The sequence below is a fragment of the Canis lupus genome, chromosome 31 (genome assembly GCF_011100685.1).
Source record: "Canis lupus familiaris isolate Mischka breed German Shepherd chromosome 31, alternate assembly UU_Cfam_GSD_1.0, whole genome shotgun sequence".
NCBI classification, from domain to species: Eukaryota; Metazoa; Chordata; class Mammalia; order Carnivora; family Canidae; genus Canis; species Canis lupus.
The window spans coordinates 35367122-35387705 of NC_049252.1; the positions used below are offsets into that span (position 1 = coordinate 35367122).

General features: G+C 41.8%; 1 long non-coding RNA gene across 2 annotated transcripts in view; it reads right to left on the reverse strand.

Moving 5' to 3' along the window:
* Positions 1–206: 206 nt before the first annotated feature.
* Positions 207–20584, reverse strand: part of LOC106558093 — a 31602-nt gene continuing 11224 nt past the window's right edge. Inside the window, exons 2-4 of one of the 2 annotated variants that reach the window (XR_005382422.1) lie at positions 19441–19631; positions 18611–18835; positions 207–606 (exon numbers count right to left, since the gene is read on the reverse strand). This is a non-coding gene — a long non-coding RNA (uncharacterized LOC106558093). Of the gene's footprint in view, positions 607–10317; positions 10674–18610; positions 18836–19440; positions 19632–20584 lie in introns of those variants that run through there. The other variant, XR_005382421.1, reaches the window with a different exon arrangement.

Genomic DNA, 20584 nt, shown 5'->3' on the forward strand with positions numbered 1-20584 from the left:
TGATTGGGCTAAGGCAGGGAATTTTATGGTCATAAGAGACTACAGCACACAATTTACAAATAATAACAATGTGCCTAATATTTATTATTGTCAATTCCACATAGTAAAGTGATCTTCACAATATGTTTTATTTATTTTGGCAGAACTCTTAAATCTCGAGAGAACCTATGTTCCAACTGATAAAGTTTCTGATATAAATACTGGTTGCTACTTTCATTTAGAAGAAACACAAAGTGGAATAATGACGATGTAGGTCAGAACTTGCTATCATTGGCCAAAGACCTGACCTAGTTCTTTGCTGGGCAGGCTAGTAATTTTTGAATACTGAAAGCTGGCTTCCTCAAGTGTTTGAGTTATTAGCATCATAATGACTAAAAGGTGTGCCACCCTTCAAAGTGTGATCCACATCATTGACATTTTCTCCAACACCTTAAGTCTGCACAACTAATAAAGCAATAAGTCCAGCTCTGGTTAGTAACATTTACCAATTTCTATGGTGAAAATACTCCCACCATGACATATTTCAGGCCGCCAATGTGACGTCACTGAAGGCAGGATTGAGAAGAGGTGCATGAAGGATATAGGATTCCCACCAGGCAATAATCTCTAGAACAAAGATGATCATAAAATGCAATAAAATAGTTAGGAAGTGATGGTTGCAAATATTTATTACCTTTGTTTCAGTACAATTTGCTTACTTGTAAGTCAGTATCATTTATTTTTAATAATTAATTTTTTGTCACCTGGCTTTTAACAACCAGTTCACAAAATTCTGGAAAATTTAACAATCACTTGTAATGAGTTGAATACAGACCAATTCATCACACAACTAGCACAGAAAGAGTCATTCCAGGAAGGATGCTAGAAACTTTGTTTGCACAATTGGATAGATGGCCTGTCGTTCATTCAGAAAGGGGACACAGCATAGACAGTGGAGGCATGCAGTTGGGATCATGGAATTAGAATCAGGCATGTCAAGTTTGACATGTCAAAAAAACTTCCATGTGGAGATGGCCAATTAGCAACTGGAAACACAAGGCCAGAGCTCAGAGGAACCCCAGGGAAGAAGAAAGAAAGGAAAAGTCATCAGTGGGTGGATAGTAAAAAGTGATGGGCCTCAGATTCTCTGGGGAGAGTAAAAAGTGAAAGAGGAGGAGGAGCTGAGCCCAGGCTTGAGAAGCACCACTGAATGGCCAGAGAAGAACAAGCCTGCAAATGGAATCGAGGACAGTCCACTCAAAGGATGAGTGATGCCATACATGGTGCCACCAAAGAGGCCAAGGTGCAAAAAGCTGTCAGCACCATTGAAAGCTTCTAAGTGATTCAAGTATGATGAGAACCCAAGGCTATTGGTGACTTTAATAAGAACAATTTTAATGTGTCATTGGGTGGAATCACAGAGAACAGAAAAGTAAAGCAAAAGTCAGGAAATTAGAGAGAGAAAATATGAAATTGTTTTCTTTCTGGAAGCTTGGCTATATAAAGTGAAAAAGCATAGATTCCAATGTGGGGTAATGTAGTATTGAGAGGGGCTATTATTTTGTGGGAAATAAACTGCATCCAAATGCAGAAGCCAAGGGATAGAATCCAGTAGAAAGATACAAGATTCAAGAGAGATAGCAAGTGATAATATCATAAGAATTTAGGAGGATTCCAAAAACAGATCCAAATGCACAGGGGATGCTATTACATGTTTAGGGCAGCATGTCATGTCACCAGGACAATTTGATAACCAATCAGAAAAAAAAAATATTATGAATTTGTACTTAAAACCATAAATCTAAACAAATTCCAGGAAAAAGCTTTTAAAAGAAATTATAAAAGCATCATAAATAAGTATGGATGGATTGTGTTTAATTATCTCACAACTCAAAAGGCCCCTGAGTGTGACACAAAACCTAGAAGCCACAAAAGAGAAGACAGATGCATTGGACAACATGAGAAAAAATTTTTAAAAGATCTACAAAGCAGCGGGCCTGGCTGGTTCAATTGGTTAACTGTCTGGCTCTTGGTTTCAGCTAGGTCATGACCTCAGGGTCCTGAGATAGAGCCCCACATTGGAGTCTGCTTGAGATTCTTTCCTTCTCTCTCTGCATGCCCTCCCCCACTGTTCTCTCTCTCTCTCTCTCTCTCTAAAAAAAAACAAAGAAAAAAAGAAAAAGAAAAAAAAATCTACAAAGCAAAACACCATAATTAAAGTAAAAGACAAATAGAAGACTCTGGGGGAAAAATGTGTAATTCATAACACAAAGGGCTAACTTCCTAATATGAGAAAAAAACACCCACAAAACCATATGAAAAGCAACAAGTCAATAGAAAAAATGAGCAAAGAACTTTAATGGCTCTCAGAACAGAAAACTCAAACAGCTCTTAAGTGAAGTTCAACATCACAGATAAGAAAAAAGAGCAAAAATGAAACTACACCATTTTTTCATCTATTAGAAAAAAAATTTTAAGAGCTTGTTTGGATACTAAATTTGAGAAGAAGTGGGCAGTCGGGCATTTTCACACATTCAGGTGTAAATTGGGAGAGCCTCAGTGGTCACAACCAGATATTTAAAGATTACAAATAAATTTACATTTTGACCTTGCAGTTCCACTCCTGGGAGTTTACCCGACAGCCTTGAGTGACAATAGGCTATAGTTTATCGATTTTTAAGATGCATTTTGGAAATTGGGTGAGTTTGACTCTCAATGCTGTGGCATGTTTTAATTAGCGGTGTTTTTTTTCTTTGTCCATGGCACCTAAAATAATAGGATGTCTTAATATCGAGGCATCTTAGTTTAGCCGAACTCAGTTTGTAGAAGACTGTCCATTACAGCAGGTTTTGGGAGAAGCGATGAAAGCAAAGCAGGAAACAATGTGTACTGTTGCTCCAATTCATGTAGAAATATATCATCTCTATCTGTAGTCTACACCACATCTGTGCTAGGGACACATGTGTTATATGCACTTATATGCATATATGTTCACATGCATATCTGTATATCCATGTGTCTGGACTCACTCACACCTAACCATTGGCTGGTTTGTGTGGGTAATTGCTCGGCCAGGATTCTGGAACCTCTGTTGCCTCTAGGGAAGAGAACTGGGTGGCCTGGAAGAAAAATTTCACCTCTTTTCTATTTTGTGACCACTGTGCAAATAAATGTATAATCTAAAAGTTGTAAAAATGTATCATCTAAAATAAAATATTATTAAAAACAGAAACAAGCAGTCATCCCCACTGCAGACCCTGCTCTGCGCTGGCTCACAATCCGCTCCCCTCCTGATTGACTACACCTACTTTAGCCACTGGGCTGTTGAGTCACAAGGAAAGGGAATCAGTGCCACAAAATTATCCTTTATTCTGAGTCCAGCTATCACAGAAAATCCTCAATTCAATAACTGAATGTCCTTTCTATAGTCTCTGTAATATATTTAGTATCATAAAATCCCTTTTAAAAGTATGATTTGGGGCAACTGGGCTTAGAAGTGAGTCTAGTTCTAATAAACTTTAAAAAATCCTTATTACTTTTCTGATCATAAAAGCAATACCTTGTCAAGGAAAAAAAAGAGAGAGAGAGAGAGAAGTACTCTCTAGAAATTGCTACCACAGCAAATGGAAAAAGATTTTGGCGAGGGTGGGAGTTCGGGATGTAGTCAGGCCCAGGAATGGCTGTTTTTTTGTGTGTGTGTTTTTTTTAATATATTTTTTTAATTTATTCATGAGAGACTCAGAGAGAGAGAAAGGCAGAAACACAGGCAGAGGGAGAAGCAGGCTCCCTGCAGGGAGCTCGATGTGGGACTCAATCCTGGGTCCTCTGGATCATAACCTGAGCCAAAGGCAGATGCTCAACCGCTGAGCTGTTGCAAGCAGTGTTTTGGTATTTTAAAGAGCTGTGATTTTACATGTTGACAGAGTCATCATGACCCAACTAATGTCAACCCGTGGCATCAATATGTCCAGCAAGTCAAACGCTTGCCTACCTAGGTCTGCTTCCTACCAGTGGCGGGGCTGCAAGGGGTACCACGTGGGAGGGCAGTCTCCCCAGCTGGTCTGTGAGTTCCTGGAGGCCATCTCTATATTCTCACCGCCAAGCTGGGGGCCTGGCATGCATGGGCACTTAATACTCATGGAACAAATGAAGATGTGGCTTGGGATGGTGGAAATCTTACCCACCGGGACGTGGGACCCACGTCAGACTCAAACCTCAAAGCTTGCAAGAGGAGGGGTCTGAGTATATGTCACCCACCACCCCTGAGTCTTGGCCACCATCCATACAGGGCTGTGATAACATTCTTCTTGCTGCAGAAATCAAAAGCCATCTGTGCAAAGGTGCTCTCATAGCTGCTGGAACCAACTCAGGGCACACTGTATTTGTTTTTCAAACATGGTGATTACTGCTGGGAAGGAATCTGGGCTGATGGGCAGAGTGGGGGTGCAGTGGCCTCCTGGGAGCATGTGGCTGGTGACATCTGTGTTATCAGGGCACAGGGCTGTCAGGCACCGCTCCACCCAGTGTCCCTGCAAATGAGTCCCACCCACCCCAGGGGACATACAATGTTCAGCAAGTAAAGTCCTGCATTCTTGGAGCTTCTGTTTAAAGCCAGGAGGACACTCCTGCACCTTGTCCACTGGGGCTGCTGGGGAAATCACACATCTTTGAGGACTGGTGTCCTATGAATCCTGATGCTGACTGCTTCTGAGACCCCAGCCTGCAGCCCTGTATCCTTCTCTGGTCGCTGGTCAGAGTCCCCATTCATGGCCACAAAAGCTGCTTCAAACCTCATTCCCTCCCTAAGGCTGCTCCCTTGCTGCCTGGCCTGCATTCTTAGAGGAGACAACTTCACTATTTCACAAAGAACTCAGAAATTGCCTCATAGCGATGTGATGCATATACTGCACAATCCTGGTTTGACGTGTCCAGTTCTATGATTTTACTATATTCACGGAATTAGGCAACTGTCAAGTCTGTCAATCACAGGACCTTTCCATCATCCCAAAAGAAACCCTAGGGATCCCTGGGTGGCGCAGCGGTCTGGCGCCTGCCTTTGGCCCAGGGCGCGATCCTGGAGACCCGGGATCGAATCCCACGTCAGGTTCCCGGTGCATGGAGCCTGCTTCTCCCTCTGCCTGTGTCTCTGCCTCTCTCTCTCCCTGTGTGACTATCATAAATAAATAAAAATTAAAAAAAAAAGAAACCCTATACCTGTGAAGCACTCGCTCCCCATTCTCCACTGTCCCCATCCCCAGTCTAAGTGACTACTCATCTACTTTATATCTCTGTATATTTGCCTATTTCATAAAAATAGGATCATATATGTGGCCTTTATGACTGGCTGTTTTTCGCATGACAGAATGTTTTTCAAGGTGCATCCATGTTGCGTCAGGTTCTCAATGACTCCATCACGTGGGTGCACCACACTTTACCCATTCTCAGTTGATAGAAAACATTTGGGTTATTCCACTTTTTGGCTATTATGGGGATGGGCTGCTATAAACATTCTTGTACAAGTTTTTGTGTAGACAGATGTTTTTATTTGTCTTGCATATACACCTAGGAGTGAGATTGTTGGGTCATATGGTGACTGTGTGTTTAGCCATTTGAAAAACAGCCAGACTGTTTTCCAAAGTGGTTGCACCATTTTACATTCCCACCTGCACGGAGAGGCTTCCAGTTTCTCTACATCCTGACCCACACACATTATTGTCTCTCTTTTGGATTCTAGCCATCCTGATTGGGGTGAATCTTCACCTCACTGTGGCTTTGATTAGCAAGGCTTAGTCCTCAGGGACTTGAACCCTCTTACGTCACTACTGATTTCATACAGTCATAGTGCATATAATATGATGATATTTACAGATGTGTATATTGCATAGAGCATAAATAAAAATATAATGGAAATACATAACATATAAAATGCAATACGACTGTAATAGAAGGCTAGTAAACAAACAAACCAAATGCTTATGTTATGAAATGTGTAAATCCATCACGATGCGTTTATTTAGGAACAGCTGTTACAAAGGATGGGGTAGGTCATTGGAGCTGACCTTGAAGCATCTGACCACCAGCCATGCAAATCACGTGCTGATGGCATCGATCCTCACCAGATCCCTCACTTCTTAAAAGAGCAGGGTCCTTCTTTCTGAGCCAGCTCCACCCAGCCTTGAGTCTGGGCCCCATTCACTCACACCTCTGGAAAGGGGCTTCCTTTCCATCCTCTGTAACTAGTGTCACAAGCCAGAGTAAAAACCCCGTTCTACTGGGGTTCCTCCACAAACATCTGATGCAGCAGAGACTCCAAAGCAAATGGCTGGAAGGATCCCAGTGTCACTGTCCCCTGAGCACCGTGCGCCTTGCACTGCATTTATCATCCATTACAACTGCGCTTGCCTCCTGCGGCTGTGAGGCTGGTGTGACCCGAGAAGTCTAAGCCCATCTGAGGGGCACCTGGCCCATGGTGAATGCGTGTGCTTGCTCTTAAAGTTATTGTCTTCAAAATCGTAGTCATGATTTGCATAAATACTATGTGCAAATGACACCAAAGTTAGGATAAACGTGTTATATGGCGGGATGTAGGCTTCTGACCACCAATCCTCTTTCCACAGCCTGGCCCCCGAGGTGAGCACTGCTACCAGCTGTTTGCAGAGCCTCACAGAGGTGGATATCCTGTATTTGGGCAAGACAATCATACGAGTGGAAAATATACACATAATAGCCTGCTCATCACCATATTCCTGAGTTTGCTGTTTTTCACTTCACATTTATTTTGCAGATGTTTCAATGCAAGCACCAAAGACTTCTCTCATCCTTTGTAAGAGCTGCCACTAAATGAATATGTCATCATGGATTTACATACAGGCTTCCTAATAAAGATGTTATACAAATACAAATATAACATAAATATAAAATATTACTAATTATATATGATTGATTAGTAATATTTTATATTTGTGTTATATTTATATTTGTATAATATAGTCATATATAAATATTACATATTTATATATAAATATTTACAATTAGTAAATAATGCTATTGCCGGATCATCAAATATTATAAATGTATCCTGATAAGAAAATGTGATTAATTAAACATAATTAAAATTTATAATAAAAATTTCCAAATTTATCTTCGAGAGATGTACCAAGTGACAATTTCTAGCCACAAAACAAGAGCATGTCCGTCTCCCCCTAACTTCCCCAAGTGCTGTTGTCTCTGGTCCATGTCAACCTGACAGGTGAACAACAGAGTCAGGGTAACATTTAGATATGCATGAATCCTGACTCGTGTGACTCAGAACACATCTCCAAGTGTCTAGGAGCTTTCTATATTGTATTGGGTAAAATGGTGGAAACTATCTGCATATTCCCTCCACTCAATTTCTATTTTATTTTAAATATTTTCTTATTAGTTTGTTAGAAAAACCAACCCTTTGATCATGATATAAACTGCATTTTTTTGCAAGATTGTTGCTTTCGTTTTGAGTTCGTTTGTGATAAAGTTTTTCCCAATTCAGGGCTATATGCAGTCAAATTTATCAGTCTAGTTCTGGTGTAATAGCTGAAGAGAAAATCTTCATTCCTATGCTTTCTTATAGTGCTTTTATGGTTTATATATACATATATATGCATAGACACACTTTATATATATTCTTTATATATATAGTTTGAGCTATTGAAAATTTGTTTTCTACAATTTATTTTTTCCAGATACTATTTAGTTTTTCCAAATACAATCATTATTTAATAATTAATTAATATTTTCCTCTCTAATTTAAAATCACATCTTTAAATTCTTTACCTAATTGGGCCTGTACTGTGTCTCTTTTCCATTTGTCTGTCTTTCCTAATCACACAGCATCACATTGATTTAATTATTGCAATTTTATTTTAAAATTATTTTCAGAAAGGTTGTTTATTCCTCCCTTTAAAAAATGCCATTATATTAAATGTATAGATTCACCAAGGGATAGTTGGTCATTCCAAGAAGCTGAGTCCTGTCCAAGCAGAGTGCTTTCCCATTTATCAAGTCTGTCTTGTCCTTTCATAATGTTTTAATGTTTTCTTCAGCACGATCTTCACCATTTCCTGGTAAGCTCACCCTCAGCTATGTCATGTTTTTTGTCGATGTTATAAATGGATTTCTCTCTGACCGTAACCTCCCTCTGCTGAGTGTAAGACAGCAATTAGTATCTGTATATTAATTGTTCTATTCTGACCCTTTCTGGATTCTCTTGTGTATAATTGCTTTTCAACTGTTTCTTCTTGCTTTTTCCACTTTTTTCCGTAAGGACAACAATACTTCATCCACTCTAATTTCCTTTTCCTTTCTAGTTGTAGTGATGAACCAGATAACATTTCATGTCCTTTTGTCTTACTCTCAACCTGATGGGGATGCTTTCAGTGTTGCCCTACAAAGCATTAAGGTGCCTTTCAGATTGAGATGACTATTTTAAAAATATTTTATCATGAACACTTAAAATATAAATAAAATTAGAAAGTATAGATGTTTACTAGAAAATAAACATGATAAACCAAAGAATCTAGATTCAACGGTTGCTAACATTCTTTCTTACTTGCTTTACACACACACCATGTGTATACACACACATTGCTGACTGATTTCAAGTAAATAACAGAAATCATGAAAATCCAAAAAAGTAAGCTATTCCTCTATATGGACACAAATCATTATTAAACAAAACAAAATTAGTAATTAGTATAATATCTAGCTTTATTATAATAATACCCACATTTTTTCAAATGCGTCCAATTGACCACAAAATGGATTTTATGGCAAGAAACAATCAAAAATCACAAATTTCATTTGGCTTGTTATATCTTGTGTTGAATATATTTCATATTGCTGAGAAAGCAATTCTTACTCTTTTCCATTCATAACTTAGATGTAGCATTATCAGCTGTTTTTCCAGCATCTAATGGGAACCTTTTCTCTTTTGCTCTATTAATGTGGTGAGTTATTACTAAAAGGTTTCCTAATATTGAAGGAAGTTTGTATTCTGAGAACAAAATTCTCTTAATATGATTTTTTCTAATGTGTTACTAGAAACTATTATTCAGTAAGATTTGCCTGTGGTTTTTGTTTCTCACGTTGCTTTTTCTTTTTAACCTTTGATAACAAAGCTGTATTTGCTTCAATTTTTTAAAAGATTTATTTATTTATCTTAGAAAGAGAGAGAGAGAATGAGAAAGCACGAGCAGAAGGGGCAAAGTGAGAGGGAGAGAGAACCTCAAGCAGACTCTGCTCTGAAAGCAGAGCTTGATCTCACGACCCTGAGGTCACACCCTGAACCAAAACCAAGAGTCTGACACTTAACAGTGCCACCTAAGCACCCCGTTTGCTTCAATTTTTTTGAAAAGGAAGATGTTCTTTCTTTTTCTATGTCTTGAAATAGTTTAAATAATGCTGGAGGCAGTTCTGCTAGCAAGAGGGTGAGTGCTCCCCCTACAAACCAGCTCTCCTGCTGTGATACCTGCACACACTGGGGCTGTAACTCAGGTTGCTCTCTGCTCTGCAGGAGAGCAACTTCCATCTTTCACCTTCTCTCTCTCTTAGCTCCCTATCTTAGCTCTCACTCTCTCTAGGTGTTCCCTGAGCTCTTGAATGTCTGGGTTTTTTTCTCTTTCACTTCATGTTGTTTGATGGTGATAGCTTAATTAAGATTTCAAAGATTTTCTGAAGATAGGTTGAGCCTGTTCTATGGTCACTTTCTTCTTGACCTGAAAGTATTGACTGAGTGAGTATTCTTTTTTTTTAATAAATTTATTTTTATTGGTGTTCTATTTGCCAACATATAGAATAACACCCAGTGTTCATCCCATCAAGTACCCCCTCAGTGCCCATCACCCAGTCACCCCCCCCACCCACCTCCCTTTCTACCACCCCTAGTTCGTTTCCCAGAGTTAGGAGTCTCTCATGTTCTGTCTTCCTTTCTGATATTTCCCACTCATTTTTTTCTCCTTTCCCCTTTATTCCCTTTCACTATTTTTTATATTCCCCAAATGAATGAGACCATGTAATGTTTGTTCTTCTCCTATTGACTTATTTCACTCAGCATAATACCCTCCAGTTCCATCCACATCGAAGCAAATGGTGGGTATTTGTCGTTTCTAATGGCTGAGTAATATTCCATTGTATACATAGACCACAGCTTCTTTATCCATTCATCTTTCGATGGACACCGAGGCTCCTTCCACCGTTTGATTATTGTGGACATTGAATCATGAAATAGGCAAAAGACATGAGCAGAAATCTCACCGAGGAAGACATAGACATGGCCAACAAGAACATGAGAAAATGCTCTGCATCACTCGTCATCAGGGAAATACAAATCAAAACCACAATAAGATACCACCTCACACCAGTGAGAATGGGAAAATTAATAAGGCAGGAAACAACAAATGTTGCCGAGTGAGTATTCTTGAACTGCCACGTCTTCTGGCTCTTCCTTGAAGGACCTTTAAATAGATCCTACAGTGGTTTACTTTTGACTAGTCATCCTGAATGAAGTGAGTTCTTCTTGAACCACCTGGGAACTGTCTGTGGAGGAGGGGTCCAGATCATGTTCCAAGCAGGAGGAATGTTCCTTCTTATCTATGAACATGGATTAATTATTTTAGCCTTTGTTTCTCCCCAGCCAACGGAGAACAGAAGCAGTAAGACTGTCGAAAGAAGAGATATATTTATTTTGCTTGTACCTGACCCCTACTAGGCATGTTTCTGAATGTGCCATTGTGATAAATGGATGGTAAGTAAATGCTTCATGAGTTACATCCAATGCTAACTTCCAGCTGAGGAGGGTTTGCTTGCTACTCAGGACAGCAGGGCAGTGGAGAGGGTGGTCTCTACAGGCAGAGTGTCTAGTCTGAATCCCACCAACACCTCTTCCTATCTATGCGAGAATCAGTTTACACAACTATAAAGTTGGAATTAGTCTGTGTATTTGAGATAAGGATTAAGGGAGGTTAATCCCACGATACTCATCATAATGCTGCTCAATGAATGTAAAGCATTATTGTTATTTTGTTTAGTTGGACTCAAGTCAATTAATAGAATTAGAAGTGAAGCCCAAGAAGAATGGCATGTGGACAGACCCCTCTCTCCACCACCAGGTGAGGTCTCTAACCATGCAGGTCCAGAACCTTAACCTTAATGGACTCATTTTCACTAATTAAGTTGGCAGGTGATCAGTTCAAAACCAAGATGTGAAGCTCTTCATCAGCAATGGGGACTAATACTGATGAGCAGATGGCAATGCTTAGTGATGCTGTGTGGAGGATGCTCCAGGCACACCAGCTATTCAGTAGGAATAGCACGAGGCTATTGGGCACGAGGCTGGTGGGACACAGAAGGCTGGCAAGAGAAGAAAGGAAAATGACTTTGGGTCCTTCATTTACCTCCCCAGGCATGCAAATGCTCTGCCTGAAAATTAGGGGACTGAGTTCCCAAAATGCATATCCCTGGCTGGCTCCCATGAGACATGGACCAACCTTCATGAGTTCTTAGCCACCAGTGCTCTCCTCTGTCCAGCACTGCTTTCACAGCCAGGTTTTCATCATTTCATTCCAGTTTTTGGTCATTCACGATAGTTTTGGAATCATTTTGCAGAAGCCTCCAAGAACAGTGCAATTTCCAGGCATCTTGATGTTTAACTGCCCTGCAGGTCCCTCAGATCCACCTTGGTTATAGCAAGAGAAAGACACCCCTTGTTTTTTGACACTCCCGTGTTCTTTCTCTGATTCTTGCACACATCAGTAATTTACTCCCTTTTTTTTTTTCTAAGAACATTTCACAGTATAAATTGTGGCCTGGAAAATGGTGTGTTTCCTCTGCTTCCAGACAAGGAAAGCTGTAAATAATTTAAAGTTCCTGCTGTGCAAAATTACCCAAACAGAAAGTGCATTTTTTATGCTTGGCACTGAGGATGGTAAAATAAGAAATTGTGCCAATTTTCCTACAGGTGAAATTTTAGCTTCTTTATAACATAAGCACTTTGACTCTGAAATCAGTAATGTAATGAGATTTCTTGCCAGGCACGCCAGCATTAATGTGGGGCCATAGGAATAATGGCCCACATTTGCCTTTCTCAAAAAAAGGAAAAAGAGACTTACAAAATTACTGATTGAAAGTCTGAGCCTGGGACCATTAAGTCACACCTCAAGGCTCAAAGATTATGCTCACTAATAGCATTTATGTCACCATAACTGTCCAGGTCAGCACACCTGACGTACATGAAAAGATTATCTTGTGGCACAAAATTCTTATTTGTATGTTATTTGAATTTCCATGAGCCACCATATGTTGAAACATCACTGTGACCTATTTTTCATCCCCTAATTAATGAGTCATGGTGAAATGGGGCCATGTTTTGTTTCACCTGACCCTGATACATTGTGAGCACCTCCAGAGATGCCCTGCTGTCTCTGCAAGGACTGGAGGACTTTCCTCCTTCATATCCAGGAAAGCCCAGAGCCTGGCAAAGCTCCATTCCACAGGCCCAAAGTTCTCAGAGCAAGAAGAAGAAAGAGGCCATCATGCCTGGTTCTTTCTCCCTAGGAAACTCATGCTGGGAGCCTGTAATGGAAAGAAGTCTCCTGGTCTTCCATTAAGGTGCCATTTTGTAATGAAGGCTGTTTCCCTGGACACTGGACCAGTGGCTCTCACACCAGATCCAGTTCTCATTCATCCATCCCATTCTACATGAGCAGGGATGGGCTGCGTCATCAGATTTTATAAAGACAAAGCACGAACATTAACAGAGAAGAGCCAAATATACATCAAAGATCATGAGGCTCCTGGGTGGCTTAGTTGGTTAAGTGTCTGACTCTTGGTTCCAGCTCAGGTCATGATCTCAGGGTATGAGATCGAGCCCTGCATTGGACTCTATACTCAGTGTGGGGTGTCTGCTTGGAATTCTCTCTCTCTCTCTCTCTCTCTCTCTCTCTCTCTCTCTCTCTCCTCTCTCCTCTCTCCTCTCTCCTCTCTCCTCTCTCCTCTCTCTCTCTTTCAGGAATAGATAAATAAATATGTTTTTAATGTTTTATAAAATTGTTTGCCAACAGCTGCTAAGCACCATCAGATATATGCACAACCAGAGTTTGCTTCTGGTGGTCCATCCCTCTCACCTAGTGATTTCATCCTCCAGTGCCAAAATTTCAATCTCTACACCTCTCTACAACCACTTCTCCAGCAGGACATCTGGTTGCTGAGCAGTTCTGAGCAGATGCTGAAACACCACAGAGACATGCCCTCATAGGTATGAATGAGCTTGGCTTATATTTTGTACTGAGAGACAAGAGAGAAGGAATGAGACTGGAGGAAAGGAGGAAGAGAGAAATTAAAAAAAAAAAAAGCAAACAAAAAACAGTGTTTCCTATAACATGGTCTCCACAGTTGCAGCAGGAGAGGTGTGGTGTTTCTCCAATTAGAGGAGACAGAAGAATAAATCTTCAGCTATGTTACCTCAAGAGTCCCTGGTTGCTCAGAACCCTGCACTCTGTGGGGCATGTCCCAGGGCAGCAGCCAGCATTGCAGGCCATCTGCTTGGCAGGGTTGCCCCAGACTCACCCTGCGTTCTGGCACTGCTTCTTTTTTTAATATTTTATTTAAGTTCTATTTGCCAGGGCACCTGGGTGGCTCCCTGATTGAGAGTCTGCCTTTGGCTCAGGGCATGATCCTGGGGTCCTGGAATCAAGCCCCACATCAAGTTCCCTGTGAGGAGTCTGCTTCTCCCTCTGCCTGTGTCTCTACCTCTCTCTGTGTGTCTTTCATGAATAAATAAATAAAATCTTTAAAAAATTAAAATAAAACAAATTCAATTTTCCAACTTATAGTATAACAGCCAGTGCCCATCCCAAAAGTGCCCCCCTTAATGCCTTCCACCTAATTACTCCACTCCCAGCCCTTCTACACCCTCAGTTTGTTTCCCAGAGTTAGGAGTCTATCATGGTTTGTCTCCCTCTAATTTTCTCCACTCAGTTTCCTCCTTTCCCTTATAGTCCCTTACACTATTTCTTATATTCCTCATATGAGTGAAACCACATGATTATTGTCCTTCTCTGATTGACTTATTTCACTCAGCATAATACCCTCCAGTTCATCCATATCGAAGTAAATGGTGAGTATTTGTCCTTTCTGATGGCTGAGTAATATCCCATTGTATATAGACACCACATCTTCTTTATCCATTCATCTGTCAAAGGACATCTCAGCTCCTCCGCCAGGTGGCTATTGTGGACACTGCTGTTACGATCATTGGGGTGCAGGTGCCCCTTCCTTTCACTACATCTGTATCCTTGGGGTAAATCCCCAGCAGTGCAATTGCTGGGCCATAGGGTAGCTCCATTTTTAACTTCTTGAGGAACCTCTACACTGTTTTCCAGAGTGGTTGCACCAACTTGCATTCCCACCAACAGTGTAAGAGGGTTCCCCTTTCTCTGCATCCTCGTCAACATTTGTTGTTTCCTGTCTTGTTAATTTTAGCCATTCTCACTGGTGTGGGGTGGAATCTCATTGTGGCTTTGATTTGTATTTCCCTGATGCCAAATGATATGGAACATTTTCTCATGTGTCTGTTGGCCATGGGTAGGCCTTCTTCTGGCACTGTTTCTTAGGGAGACCTCCCACGACTCCTGAAACAAGCTGGCTCTTTCCCTCAACTACACATTGTGGTTGCCACCCTCTTTCACTTTCACTATTAAATTATAAACTCTGTGGGGAAAAGGATTATATTGGCCATGTTCCTAATCTAATTCCCTGAGCCTCCTGGTCACTAAACAGTTGAATCAGTGAGCTCTGGGTGCCTCATTAAATATTTTCAGGCTCACTTAGATGCAGGTGATGGGTTCTGTGTTCTCCTGAAACCAGAGGATATTGTGCCCTTTCTTACTTTCTTCCTGGGTTGAGCATGTACTGAGATTTTGAAAACATGGCTTGATTGGCTTCTTGAGAAAAGAGCAGTAACCAACCAATCCAGGAAGAGTTTCCTTGGCTTCCTGGCCTCAATGGTCTTCAAAACCCTGGGCTCCAAGTGCCATTTATTTAACTCAGGTAAAATGGAAGAGTCTTGAAACCATCTCATCTAATAGTAACTTCACAGAGGTCCATGTTGATGCTGATCTTGGAGAAATGGAACCTTTAGTCTGTTAAATTTTTCCAGAGAATACACCTCACCCTCCAACCTAAAGCAGGGGAAGATCTCTAGTTGGAGATAAACCCACAGGCAGATGCCCAATTTCCTGTTCAGTAGCTCTTCTCCCCACTATGGATTGGAAGTTCCTAGGAAGCAGGACTCAGGTAGTCTTAACTTGCATCACCCTAGGACAATTACAAGCTGAATGGATACCTTTGGATGGCAACTGGTGTAGGTCCTTCCTGAGTTTTGGTGCTAACTGAGCCTCTTTGAAAATATCTACTTATTACTTAAAAAAAAAAAAAAAAAAAACAGAATGAGTTTCAGAATGATGGGATCACGGAATACAGAGCTCAACAGCTAATATTTACAACTCACTACCATTGTCTCTTGCTCTCTGGGTAAAATGAGGCTTGGCGCACCTCTGGAGTCAGACAGCCTGGTTTGCCACCCACCTCCTGAAATGAACTTGAGCTGAACGGCCCCTCACACTTGGGAGGTCAAGCATGGATGACAGGATCCAAGCTCAGCTTCTGGCTTCTTATCAATTTCTCCCCAGCGAATACTTAAACCTCCAAAACAAAGTGTAAGTAATATACTGAATGTTTCACCTTCAGGCTTTATTTCATAAACGATAAGCACCTGCTTCCTAGTATGTGCTATTCAGTATCTTGTATTCTAGGTATGGAGTAGCAACTTAACAGCATTATTTTTTTCCCTTGGGAATCATTTAGAACACATTTACCCCCAAATAGTGCAATTTGAAGGAATCTTAAAATGACTTTCCCTTCATTTTTAGCACTGTTTCTAAAAATCCCCAAAGGCCAAGAGTGTGTTACGACTGTCCTTGAACAGGCTGCTGACTGTGTGAGCTGTGTGCGTGGCAATGGCTAAAGGAATCCAAAAAATGCCAATCACTTGGGTGCAAATGACAACTCCCTTAGACTATTTTCAGGGGATCTTAGAAGCATTCCCAGCACCAGTTAGTTCCAGGGCCACATTCCTGCCCTGACACAATCTTTGGGTGGAATATTGTCTCCACAAGGCTCCTTCTCAACTGTAAACATACCATCTGCAGAAAGGTCAGTGCTCTACTAATCCAGTAGAGCTTTCTGATCATATTTGTGGAAAGAACCTTCATGGAATGTGGCAAGGGAGGACTCTGCTCAAGGGTGCAGTCTTCTTCATGGCAGGAGAGTTCCTACCCTACTTGGGGCAGCCACAAAAGGAAAAGCAGGTCATCAGTGAGATCCTTAAGTCCTCAGAAGCCCTGGGGATGGCTGGGTGTGAAGAAATATGTGTGTGTTCTGGTGGTGTTGGGGCTTTCTGAATAACTTTGCCTGCAAATGGGGGCTCAGAGAAAGCCTCAGGAAGAAGTTAATGTACAACTGCAGCGAGTAAGAAAACCCCAAAGAGATGTACTAACTCTGTCTGGCTGTTGACGTTTCAAGTCTAGAGACAGAAATATCTCTAGGCCTTCAAAACTAGACTCCAGAGCTCACCTAGCCTTGGAAGGGATGTATTTACACTCTAGATAGAATGAGAACCCAGGATGCTCTAGGGCTCCATCTCTAGGAGCAAAGGTTTTCCTCCCTCCTCCTGGGAGGGGACAGGAGGCAGCTGCCTCTTTCTCCTGTGCATCAGGAGAGAAAATTCATTCTTTGCTCAGATGCAGATTTTGTGTTTATGTCTGTGTATGGCATTGGCCTACTTCTCCCCACCTCACCCCGGGGGTGAGAATCAAGGCACAGGAACCCTGCAGACGTTATTTGCTTTCTAAATGAATAATGATCACCTGTCTCTAATCCAGAATACACATTCTCATGTACACTTTCAGGATAAAGTTAATAAAGATGAATGTTAAATCTTAACAGCAGTTCAAAGCAAAGAAGATAGCCTACTTTATTTCTCTGTGGGCTTCACTTGTGGCTGGTCAAGGGGAGGGAAAAACCGTTCTGAAGGGTAAAAATGGGGTGAGTGGAGGGAATTCTTACTTTATCTGCATTTGTTGCTTTTGCTTTTTTTCTTTGCCACAATATATGGCATTGAATTTGAGTCTGTTAAATCAGGGGTTCCCTACCTCAACCCTGCTATCAAGTTGGGCTAGATAACTCCTTATCTTGGGGACTGTCCTATGCATTGGAGGTGATTTAGCAGCAATCCTGGCCTCTGAAACCCGATACCAGTAGACACATCCCCTCCCCCGGGCTTGTGACAACCAAAAAATGTCCCCAGACATTGCCGAATGTCCAGTAGGGGGCAAAATCGCTCCAGTTGAGAACCACTATTGTAAATGCACACGTGACACCACATATCCATACATTTCACATGGTACTGGTCACAAGTGAGATGATAACTGTTTTTATGCACAAGCCAACCAGATTATTTCCTCCTTGTCTGAAGAGATCTTCCTAGACACCCACATAATTAATCCATTCAAATGATAGCCAACCTCTTTCACCCACAGTGATTAAGCCAAATCTACAAACATCCCTGTGAAAGGTACCACCGCTGTATAGTCTGCTTGGAAGAGACTGCCAGGCTGGATGACTAACACAGCTGGTCCTCTTTTTGAGATCAGCATTTGATAGAAAGGGAAGGATCAGAGTCCTGAAGGAGAAAGAGGAACTAGCGAAAATAGAGGAAAGTTGTAGAAACCGAAGAGCAATGGTGCTAAAGACTACGTTCACCCCATACAAAATTTTGCAAAGAATGAACACCACTGAATATGGAATCACTTAGAAAACAAAACACACAGCATTCAAGAACATCATAAAAGCCCAGTGGGCTCTCCCAAGGGAAGGGAGGCCCACTTGCACCCCCTTTGTTAAGACAGGAAGCAATGGGCAGAAAAGCAGCTCAAATGAGAACATGTGAGCATGGGAGGACTGGCTGCCTAGACAGTGCAACCAAAATGAGGAAGGAAATGCTCAAAGTGGTGGGGTTCATATCTTCCTTACGATTGCCTTATTGCCTGGACAACAGGCATTTATCTCAACACGCCTCTCTTCTACAGGATTCTAGAATTCTGTAGGCAGTTCTGGGCTTCACCATGAATATTTTTGCTGAGGTGCCTGACCCAGGGTCTGACATAATAGGAGGATCATAAAATAGGGGAATCCATGCCAAAGGGAAGCACTGTGTTAATAAAGCTTTGTTTAGCATATCTACCACTGCTGGTGGCTGTGCCTCAAGGTCGAAGATGTGTTTCAGAAGGACATCCAATCACGGAAAGCCATTCCTAGTTGCCAGCGTAGACAGCCAACAGAAGGGGAGGGTTGGGCACCATCACCCAAGACCTCAAGGACTCTCAACATGAAGATGTCAAAATCCCCAGGCAAAATACGGTCTAAGGAGACATAGTCATTTTCTATGGTGCATAACAGATTACCACAACCTTAGTGCTTTAGTGGCTTATCTGTTCACTATCTCAGTTTCTGAAGTTCAGGACTTCCAAGCACAGCTTACCTGGCCCTTTGCTCACGGTCTCACAAGGCTACAATTAAGTAGCCCAATCTGCTGGGCTGTGTTCTCATCTGGAAGTTGAGTGGAGGAGGACTTCACTTCCAAGCTTGCACAGGTTAGCAGAATTCCTCGATGGGTGTTGGCCAGAGGTTGCCCTTAGCCGCTACAGGTGCCCACAATTCTCTCTCCACAGGCAGTCCACAGCATGGTATATTGCTTCTCTGGGGCCTGCAGGAGAGCAACAGTGAGTTTGTTAGTGAGACAGAGTCTTACACAACACAGTACAATCACAGGACACACCTCCTGCCACCTTTGCCATATTCTATTGATTAAAAACAAGGCATGGATCCCACCTAAACTCAGGGAAAGGAGCATTTCACAAAGCCGGGAACACCAGGAGGCAGGGCTCACTGGGGATTACCTTAGTATCTATTCACCACAGGAGGGAAAATCATAATAAAATCTAATTGTAACAACTCTTCCCAGCAGTTGTGCACCAGGAACATGGTTACCATCACTTTGCCACAATTCTGACATTCCCCCCACTTATGGGAAAGATAAGGGGAAAACTGAACTGTGGGATGAGTTTCCTTTTCCATGCAGCAGCTCTTACTGTGATAGGTCTCTGGTCCTATCTCATTCATGACTGTGACCTGCTGCCTAAACAGAGTGGAGTTAGGGGAAGGGGGAGAAAGTCTATCACTACAGAAACCCAGGTTTGGAATGCTGATGAGTAAATGTGTAAACTTTTGGTGCACTGTTTCCTGGCAGGAAAACTGAAATCACACTGACCCTCCCTCTTTCCCATCCCTGGGCAAGACCGAGCCCTTTACCTGAAGCTTTGTCAGAGCCAACATCTTTTTTAATGAAGGGTCACATTCACAATCTTCTGCTCCTGGAAATCTGATTGGTGCTGCCCTCATCCACTCTGGTCAATTTCTCTTAATCCTTATTCTTTCCTGACCTCATTAGAAGTAGGTTTGTTCCATCCCGATGGTGTGTTTTCAGACCCAGTCCTCACCCACTGTTTGACTAAGCACAAAATGTTTCCTTTATCAGGTAAATTAATTAAGAGGCCAGTCACTCAGTGAGCCCAATCACACCTGGGCTGAAGGCTAAAAATAGAAGGAGAGGAAGTCTTTCAAGCCACAGAAGCAAAGATGAATCACATTCTAAACCTCTCTATGGATGACTCCTTGTCAAGGAAGAGGTAGCCCCCCTTTCTCTACCTAGAAGCACTGGGCTCTAAGGAGGGTGATTCAACCAGATTGCACCAGTTGGAATCACTCCTTCTCCCCATCCCCTGCCTCTGATTAATCTCCATTCTTCAGCAAGACCACAAATAAAGATATGTGTGTGGCTTGTACCCCCACAATAACCTCTGCATTGTTTTCCTCTTATTCTCACAGAAGTCATTTATAACTGATTTTATCTCTTCTTGCATATTACACTTATATGCTTCTTATTTTGATCTTTTTAAAAAAAATTACAAGGTATTTCAACTTATGGATCATGGATTTTAGCTTTGAAAAAACTTTCAAAGATATCAACCCCTTGTCCTGCCAATGTGGCTAGTGGGAATGCTGCAGCCGAGTGGCCTGCCAGGGGCCCTGTGGTGACTTTACTGAGAGAAGGATCAGATCACACAGGATCCTGAAATTAGCAGACACTGTAGTGGCTTCATGGGAAGGCAACCATGAAGACACAGTCACATTGTAGGATCCTTGGATTACCAGATTTGTTGTGACCTCATGGAGACAGGCTCACAACTGAACCATAGCTCAGAAGAATCTTGAAACAGGCCAGACTCAGGAAATTGCATCTGGGGCCTTCCCACCTGTGTTTTGCATTTTATCATTTTTATTTCTTGCCTCCCTAGAACTCCTGTTTTCTGATAATATCAGTACCAGAATCCTTCACCCTCTACCTCTGCTCCCCCACCTCTAATCTCCTAGTGACTTCATTTAGGACACAGCC